Raw genomic sequence first — 10,229 nt, 5'->3', positions numbered from 1 at the left:
TCCATATAACACCTACGTACATATCTCATATTATCGACACATAATCATTTAGCTAGCTGAATCACTGTAACATTGAACCAACCAATGAATCAAGTACTGAACCAATCATAGATCACTGAACCAATCACAGATCACCAAGTTGTAACATCATTACCAATCAATATTCCATTCCACATTCAACCCAATCAACACTCTCAAACACAAATAATTAAGATAGAGACATCATTAAGGTTCAACAACAAACAAAGGAGAACTCATCAAATGTCATCATCAAGCCACACTGCAAAAGCATAGAAAATATACACGACATCCATGAAACATATCAGCGTATGTACATGACTACCATGCATAACACCTGTGTATATTATCTCAAGATAAAAAATAAATTCGTAGAATTTATACGCGACCATACATAACCAATTGCGTTTATATACACAACTATCCAACATCAAACTAGTGTACAAATCTGAAAAATTTCGCTGCAAATCAAATCATCCGTCAAAACCAAATCTTGACATACTATTATACCCATACATAGTTATATGCAGATCATACTACCATAATAGATATATCATTATTAGCTACTTAGACATTTACAACAAGTAAATAAATCAACCATATTTAAACATATCTTTAGATCTTTCAGATCTGAGTCATCTCCTTGCTTTCTGGTGCACACCTATTCCATATCAAATCATTCAAAAAAAACCCATCACTTGCACACACAACACCTTGATCACCATCTCCTTATATAGTTTTAGTCTTAGCCAATACCTTAGGTAAATCCTTTAGTAAAGACATTAGTATTCTTTTACGGGATCAAATAATCGTTGCCACAACCATTACTATGGGCCAATAGCATGGTAATGACCCTTGGTATCCATATTACCATGGTTCAAATTATGTACGCAAATTTCACTCATAGGACTTGTGTATGTACACAACCCTTCTTCACAGGAACCGCGTATACTTTCTTAAACTTGTACTTTTGTCATCCAACTGTCACTGACTTGTCAATTCTCTATCCATATCCTCCTGCAGCATTTTTAAAAATCTACATGAGTTCCACAATCATCATATTATCATTATTGACATCAAGTACATACATATCAAGTAGGTTGCCATCAAGGAAAACATATTAACCATAATGCAAATCGGGTCTTTTGGGTTAACATGGGGCTTATATAGGGCTTAACATCAGATCAAGAAGAAAAGTAGGTACTACCTTCTATAGGGGACTTAACATCATATGCTCATGCAAAGTTGATAGAGGATACAATTTTATGGAAGAGGTCTAGAGACATCATTGATGGGACAAATTCCAAGCAAGGCTAAATGTTACTCTAGGAAGAAGGTAGAGGAAAATTTTCCTCACCTCGTTCAATAAAAACTTTTGAGAATCAAAAGCGTCCCAACGTGGAGATATATGATCTGGATTGAATCATTATATTATTTTTCATCCATATAGATGCTTTTAAGGTGGAAAATAAGATAAATCAACTTACATGAGAATTTTCAATGGCAAGGTCCAGTTTGGTAAATTAGCATAAAAAAACTTCTAGGGCCAATTCGAGGCATTAAATGGCAGTTTTTTGGGCTAAATCTTTGCTACTTAATCGGTGTGCCCGTTGATGCTATTTGAAACTTGAATACATTTCCAATGGTGAAATAATCATGTCAATCAAAGTTTGTGTGCAAAAGTTATGCCTCTCGAAAGTTGACTTATCGTGCTTGACCACCATAATTCGAGAGGATGCCATGTTAGCTCCCATTACTCATGGAAAAGGGGCTAGCCATGTGGGCACTATGAAGAAGACTCAAGAAAGGTTTTTAACTCATATTGACGGTTTAAAGGGTCAAATTTAACCCCGAGTTGGCTATCAGGTTGTGTTATAATCAGACCACTAGGAGGAAAAGGGGTTTGATTCTATTATAATGCATTTTGTTCCATAGTAGAGCAGAGTAGAAGAGTGTGGATAGAGAGAGGGGGAGAAATGGAGAAGGTTTGTGTTTTGTAGCAGCCCATGGGCCACATGTCTCACTCTTTTGTAGTTGTACCATTTCCATTTAGAAAAAGATAGAGTAGAGTAACCTCACCTTCTGTGTGTTTTCTCCCAAAAGGGTTTCCCATGTCATCTCTTGGTGTTATTGTGGCTAGCAAGTGATTGTTTTATCTGTTCTCTATTTTTCCACATTTTATATATTACATGCATAACTAGAAAATAATAATTTAATAAATCCAAAAAATCTAACCCTCATCCATCGTATAGATTTCGGATTTCAATATATTTTTATTAGATATTTTGTGATGATAACTATTAAAATGAAATGATTAATGTTGAAAACAATGAGAAAATATGGGTAAAAATTGGTAAATATTGATGAAATTAAGATACCACCACAATATTGGTTAAATCAACAAATAATGGCTAGGCCAAAAAAATCGTGTTTTCGCTAATTTTTTTTACAATAAAATCAAAATATTTACAATCCGGTGTAATATAATCATCTTACTCTCAGACAATTCTTTTAATATATAAAAATATTGACCCATATTAATTAAACAAAATGTATCTATTAAACACCATAAAATATCCTAATGAATATCATGATAAAGTACATTTCTTTGCTTGAGAGTGTAGGTATAAGCCATATTTTTACTATAGTCATTAGAGTGACCACTGATGAGATTGAAAACTTCATAGTTCTCTAATGACATGTACAAAGAAAAACATTGTAATAAATTGGGAATCAATTGCCTTCCGTTAAATAGGCAAAGTATGTTCTGGTCCTAAGTCCTACCTGCTTGAGAAAAGGGATAGCGGACCGACACCAACCAGAGTTCACCAAACACCCTTTTCTCTCTTGGTTTTGAGCAAAGAGAAGTTGGTCCTTCAATGGATGCTTCAAAGTGTGCTTTTGGTGCTGGTAGTGTTTTGAAAAATCAAGGATGGTGAGGTGGTGACCCTACAAAATGACCAGACCAAGTGGCAAGGCAATGAGCAAGTGACAAAATAGTAAACCACATCATTACTCAGAATGAAATTCATTAGTCAAACTCAATGTGAGAGTCAAAATGTCAAGAGGATTTGACTAATAATGAAAACATGTAACACATAATGACCTCCAAAATCAATGATGCCCAAATCATCCACACAACTTTGTTTTAAGTATTTCATTATCTTGCATCCCTTTGGCTCCTAGTGCATAATTGGTTCATTGATTCATGCATTTAGTGAGAATTTTTATCGTTAAATTCCAAACGCCAAAAAAATGCCGAATTACAGCCTTCAAAGATATTCAGTGAGATTGAATCGTTTTAGCAGGGGAAGCATTTTAAGACTGTTAGAGTTAAAACCAAAACGTTTCGTTACAATCTGTTAGCTGGCGCAGGGGAAATGCCTAGAGTGATTAAAATACATTCCAACCCTTTCGTGGCAACCTGCAAGACAGAGTATGTAAGACGTGTCAATACCTCCAATGCGACAAGCACTTCCTCGCTCGGCCTACTGCTGTCCTCTGTAAAGCACCGAGAAAGGAGGACGGACTCGGGCTGAACAAACCTGCCAATATCTATGGCAATCGCGAAGGTGATTTCAATGCTGAGGATACTGATGTTAGCGATGACGATGGATTCTGCGAACGGACCTTTACCTCCATGAACAATATTTAAAGAACCAGAGGACAACCAGCTTGTGTTTCCAGAGGAAGCATTGCCATGGAGATCTGGGTATTTAAATGTGAAGGCATCCTCCGAAGCAAGATTGTTCTACGCATTTTATGAGGCAATAGAGCCCAATATGCCCATTGCAGAGACACCCATAATTCTATGGCTGCAAGGGGCCCGGGCTGCTCAAGCATGAATGGTAATTTCTACGAATTGGGGCCCTGGAAAATCTCGTCAGACCTCAAACTCTATCAAAATGACTCACCATGGAACAGTAAATTCGGTGTTTTATTCATTGATAGTCCAGTGGGTTCAGGCTACAGCATAGCAGAGAAGGACGAGGACATCCCTACCGACCATAACCAGGTTGCAGAGCATCTCTATACCGCTTTGGAGGAGTTTTACAGCTTAGTTCCAGAGTTCAGTAACCGCCTTTTGTTTGTGGCGGGTGAGAGCTATGCAGGTAAGTATGTTCCTGCTTTGGGTCATTGTATTTTAATGAAATCTAAAAATAATTCAATGGAGAATGCAGAATTGGGTTCATTCGGTTATGGTGGCTCAAAACTTCCATTCCGTCTTGGTGGGCTTCTGATTGGCAATGGGCTGACAGACCCAGAAATTCAGGTGCAAACCTATGCCAGTGTTGCATACCATTTTGGGCTGATTGACAGAAACCAGAAAACCCATGCGGAGGAAATGGCAGAACGGGTTTTGGAATTCATGCATAAACAAGAGTGGTTTGAGGCCTACAAGGCTAGGAAAGATTTGTTGGACTGGATTCAGAATGCGAGTGGTATTGCAACTCCTTTGGATGTGAGGAGGAGTGTTCCTTACCACTGCTCTCCTGATGGAAAGGACTTCCTTGCACCTTTCTTGAACCAGAGATCAGTGAAGGGGGCACTGAATGCCGAACAGGGTGTGGAGTGGGTACCCTGTAATCCCAGGGTCCACAGAATTATGGCAAATGATATAATGAAGAGTGTGAAATGGAAGGTGGAGAAGGTACTGGAAGAGGTTCCTGTTTTGCTGTATCAGGGCCATTATGATATCCAAGATGGAGTTGTCAGCAATACAGAATGGATGAGAACAATGAATTGGTATGGAACCAATGAGTTTTTTAACACAGGAAGGAGTATATGGGTTGTGAACGATAAGGTTGCTGGGCATTGGAGGTCTTATAAAAACCTGACACATGTTGTGTTGCTAGGAGCTGGTCATGAGGTTTCAGCTGATCAAGGACTTCATTCTCAGAAGATGGTTGAGAAATGGATTGCAGACCAGCTATCTAGTTGCAGGTTTTCTGAGTAGTGCAACTTTGACACGGCCAGGTTTTAAACTGTATTTTGAAAAAATCGGAAGTCAAGAATTGAGTGTCTTATCTCCATCCTAAGATGCACAGCACTTATTTGCACTTACAAAATAAGTTAAGATGCACAGCACTTATTTTCACTTACAAAATAAGTTAATTTGCACTTACAAAATAAGTTAAGTATTGCGTGAGGGTTTTCGCAGTGCATTATTATATTAGATATCATTTGCGTTGAGTCATTCATCTAAGTCATCCATCTATGTCGTTAATTAAGTCTTTCAAGTCTTTCATCTATGTCATTATTTATCATTCATCTATTCTCATGGAACCATGAGATTTAGTCCTAACTAACTAAATTCTCATGAGTTTTGAATAGTCCACTTATCACTCAGTTCGTTAAGTAAGTCTTTCAAGTCTTTCATCTATGTCATTCATTTATCATTCATCTATGACCATATTTCATTTATCATTCATCTATGACCATGGAACCATGAGAGTTAGTCCTAACTAACTAATTTCTCATGAGTTTTGAATAGTCCACTTATCACTCAGTTGATATGACTCAGTTGATATGACGTGATACCTGATATCGATATCAGTTGATAAGTCAGTTACTACTATTTCTCAGAACTATCATTCATCTATTATTCATCTATGACCATGGAACCATGAAAGGTAGTCCTGACTAACTAATTTCTCATGAGTTTCGAATAGTCCACTTATCTTCACTTATCACTCAGTTGATAATATCGATATCAGGTGATAAGTCAGTTACGACTCTCAAGTTGATAAGTCAGTGATATTATCAGTTACGATTATTTCTCGGAACTACTTGTCATGGAAATGGTCATACTTGTCATGGAAATGGTCATAGATGAATAACTTAATGCAGTTGAATCCCAAAAAAAGGAATCACAAACAATGATATCTAATATAGATAAGTTGGTAGATACTAATTTGGGCATGAAGTTGTTAGATACTAATTTGAGAAAATGATATCTAATATAAATAAGTTGTTAGATACTAATTTGGGCATGAAGTTGTTAGATACTCATTTGCGCCTGAAAGCTGGTGTCCTGAAATGCTAGATATAAATAAGTTGTTAGATACTAATTTGGGCATGAAAGCTGGTGTCCTGAAATGCTAGATTTTGTTAATGCAGTTATCATGAATTTCTTTTGAATCATTATCCCTTTGTTTGGCTCCACATGATATGGCTTCCTCTACAATTTAATCTTGCTTTTAAAATGCTGCAATATTGTTTATTAAAATCGAGGGTATCAGATGTGTAAGTTTGCAAATAGGGTTGACAAAAATTGTTTGCAAATGCTGAAATAGGTTTGCAAATAGGGTTGACAAAAATTGTTTGCAAATGCTGAAATACTGGTAGTAACTGAGAAGGCCAACGAGTGTTGGCAGATTGGCTGTAAAATATACAATTCTATTGGCTTAACTTGACTTTATCATAACTTGAGCTTTCTTGCTGTAGCAAATCATTTGCTGTTTCTATGAAAACTCTTAAGCATCATACACTTTTTACAAAATGTATTGCTGCTTATTTAGTTATGCTAGATGGAAAAATCAGAAACTTCTGGTAACGCTGGGACCTGAAACTTATAGCAACTGAAACTTAAAGCAAGTAGATGTTCTGTAGCATGTTGAAATTTTCAGAGGATGCAGTGCCCAGTTTTTTTTTGGTAGCTTTTCTTCTTCGCCTAAGAGAATTTCTTATTACCTACATTTGTGATTGGAAAGTGTTATTAATTATGTTATATGTGATTTTATGATTAATTTAGTTTAAATAAAAGTCCAAAGTTTTGAAGATCAAAGGAACTGTGATAAATAGCATTATTTTCAGTTGAAGTCAGGAGAGCAGTAGGCTCTTGTGACCATATTCTAGACATTCAAAAGTAATTAATGATCTAGAAAGTGGAAGGGCTGTCACTGGTTGATTCTCATATTTTTAATTAACCCTCCATTTTTAAGGTTTACCTAGTCAAGGACAAGAGCTAGAAGCACTAATTCAATTTGTTAGAATAAATTATGTTCTTTAATACAGTTAGATCTATTTTTTTAAACGAGTTATGCTTTCCATGGAGATGTTATTAGCAAACTTATGGTTTTCTGACCTGGGCCTGTGCTTGGGCTTGGGGTTCAGTTCTAGAGGTGATGGAAATGGAAGCCTTGCCAAACCCTTATTGCATAGATTAAAATAGGCCGTAAATGAATTATATATGACTAGGGCCCTCCAGCAACAATCATAATCTGAAAAGTAAATTGGAATTGCCATATCTTGAATAAGATCACCGCCTTCGCTTTTAACTTTTCAATGCTGAGATTTTTAATGTTGCCAACCCATCTAATGGTGTGGGTAATGCAAAATTCTTCCATCTCTGCAATTTCAGAAAAGCTTTCCAGGAGCAATATTTTTGGCTCAATTATCAATATCAAGACAAGTCTTTAAACTACAAAATCAGTCAAAAGTCAATTAGGCTCTAGTAATCAAGATAGGTCTTTAAACTACAAAGTCAGTTAAAAGTCAATTAGGTTTTAAACTACAAAGTTAAACCCTTAATCCAAATATCCAGGTTTAACTCAATACTTCTTTCTTTCTTATATAGTTTTTGAAGATCTAGCATTTTATCCATTTGATATAAAATGCTAATTATTTAATTAAAAATTGTATATATACTCATTTATGTGTAGCTCCCTGTACAAATATTTATCCATTTTATATAAAATGCTAATTATGTAATTAAATATGGTATATTTATTACGCTGTAAGCGTTTCTCTTTGAAATGAACTCACCTAACTGCCACCGTGTACAGTTTTGCAGTTTTTGATGAGATGTTAGACGCGAATAAAACAATATTGGGCGTTAGATCACCACCGACTACTCCTGCTTAATCGTAAAACGACTCCATATTCCTCTGCTTTTCAACTTCTTCAACCGTCTAGGTTCTTTTTCGTAAAACGACTCCATATTCCCCTGCTTTTCAACTTCTTCACCGTCTAGGTTCTTTTTCTTCAACGATAAATTCAGCCGAATCAGCTCCTCCGTAGATCACCACCGACTTTGACAGGCGATTTAGCCGTACTTGGAACCAGCTCCTCCGGCCTTTTAATTTCTTCGAGGTTTCTACTGTTTCTTCAACGGAAGGGCCTTTTTAATTTCTTGGAGGTTTCCACTGTTTTTTGAAGAGGAGGTTCAGGTATGCTTGGACCTTGGTTAACTGTGTGAAGTGGAGTCTAGGGCGATGGGATTCTACGAGAGACCCGAGCCTTTCCGGGTTATCCTTCTCTCTTTTAAAATATTCAACAGGTGATTAACTCCTCATCAGGGTTTGTTTTCGTTTTCCCTTAATTCTTTGTTTCTCTTACTTACAGAAGAATTTATAAGAATTTGAGACATCCTCATCAGGGTTTGTTTTCGTTTGTATCTCTTACGGTTTGTCTCAGAAGGCTTGTGTAGAACCTTGCCCTCAAAATTCAATATATGTTTTAACTATTTCGCTACAGAAATAACAACTGGGACTACAGTAAGTGGTTTCTTGAGCAACATTGTGGGGTTTATCCTGCTATAATATTTGCTTCTGTTGTTTGAGATTTATAAGGTCAGTTCATGGTATAATATTTGCTACTGTTGTCTGAAGATTTGAGGACGAACTAATCTTTGCAATAACCATATTATTGTTTTTTTCATACGCAGCATAGCTTATAGCACGAGCAGTTAGAGATCAGCAGCATAGCCACTAGAATAAAAGCAAGCATACCTTCTGTTAGATCGATAGCAAGCAGGAAAAGCAACGGTAGCAGAGGTCTTAAATGTATAATATAGTAGGCAAATCTCTTCCCTCTACCTTTCTCAACCTTCTTAATGAGCCTTCTGAATGAGTTAGTAGCTTAATGAGTGAGTAGTTTAATCTTAAACCTCCAGAATGAAAAAAATATGAGTCACTTGGCACCAGCATGGTGTTGCGGAACTATAGGATAAGAAGGAAAAGACGATTATAAACATGGAAATGTATCTCTTACGGTTTGTCTAAGAAGGCTTGTGTAGAACCTTGCCCTCAAAAATCAATATATAGGTTTGTCACAAAATTTACTTCTATAAACATATATTTATTTGTTTATTTGACATATATTTATTTATTTGTTTATTTGAAGGCATATATTTATTTGTTTATTTGACATATATTTATTTATTTGCTTATTTGAAGGTTCATCCCTCACACACATAAAGAATTACGATGGAAGTTCATCCCCACACACATAAAAGAGAATTAGGATTGAACAGTTTAGAGGACAAATTTTTCTGCCTTCAAACTTGTTTATTTGAAGGCTCGCTCCATACAATAGGAAGTTCATCCCTCACACTGAAGGCTCGCTCCATACAATAGGAAGTTCATCCCTCACACACATAAAGAGAATTAGGATTGAACAGGAGAATTAGGATTGAACAGTTTAGAGGACAATTTTTTTTTCATGCAAACTCAGTGTAAAGACTTATAATTGAATGAAATATCAAAGACTTATAATTTGACGAAATATCAATAGAATATCAATTCTATTGGATTTCTTTTTCTTTTTAAGGTTATATATGAGTAATATTTCAATAATTTTAGTTTTAATATTAATTTGATTATGCACAAGTATATCCTATTTTTAGTAAAATTTCAATAATTTTACTTTTAATATTAATTCGATTATGCACAAGTATATCTGACTTTTTTTCTTTTTCTGGTGGTTTTTGTTATGGAAAAATTACATTATAGCTTTATTTTTTTATAGTTCTTCTTGTAGGGAGACATTAATTCTCTTTGGGCCTTTTTTTCTTACCTCAACCTTCCTTCAACCTTCCTTCTCGTAGAGAGACAAAATTACTTTGGTTCCCTTTTTCTTACCTCAACCAGTTTATTTTTTACATTCTTACCTCAACCAGTTTATTTTTTTACGGTTTATTTTTTTAAAGTTCCTGTAGAGAGACATTAATTCTCTTTGGGCCCTTCGGTTTTCGGTTTTTTTTTTAAGTTCTTGTAGAGAGACATTAATTCTCTTTGGGCCTTTTTTTCTTACCTCAACTACTTTATTTTTTTAAAGTTTTTCTTGAAGATTTCTTGAAGAGAGACATTAATTCTCTTTGGGCCTTTTTTTCTTACCTCAACCAGTTTATTTTTTTAAAGTTCTTCTTGTAGGGAGACATTAATTCTCTCTCTTTGGAACTTTTTTCTTACCTCAACCAGTTTTAGATA

General features: G+C 35.6%; 1 long non-coding RNA gene and 1 pseudogene across 2 annotated transcripts; both read left to right on the top strand.

Annotated features, from left to right (window-relative positions):
* The first annotated feature begins 3,671 nt into the window (after window positions 1–3,671).
* Window positions 3,672–5,219, top strand: LOC149150823 (serine carboxypeptidase-like 50 pseudogene; annotated as a pseudogene).
* Window positions 5,220–7,768: 2,549 nt separating this feature from the next.
* On the top strand, window positions 7,769–9,125 carry LOC149150822 (uncharacterized). Of its 2 annotated transcripts, XR_016262941.1 has the most exons (3): window positions 7,792–7,935; window positions 7,994–8,299; window positions 8,687–9,125. It is a non-coding gene; the product is annotated as an uncharacterized LOC149150822 (long non-coding RNA). The 2 variants fall into 2 exon arrangements; XR_016262940.1 differs by having other exon boundaries at window positions 7,769–8,299.
* Window positions 9,126–10,229: the final 1,104 nt, after the last annotated feature.

The sequence above is a fragment of the Pinus tabuliformis genome, chromosome 9 (genome assembly GCF_031772625.1).
Source record: "Pinus tabuliformis cultivar Carrire ecotype Pingquan chromosome 9, CPIR1, whole genome shotgun sequence".
In the NCBI taxonomy this organism is placed as follows: Eukaryota; Viridiplantae; Streptophyta; class Pinopsida; order Pinales; family Pinaceae; genus Pinus; species Pinus tabuliformis.
This window is presented reverse-complemented; position numbering and strand designations above follow the sequence as displayed.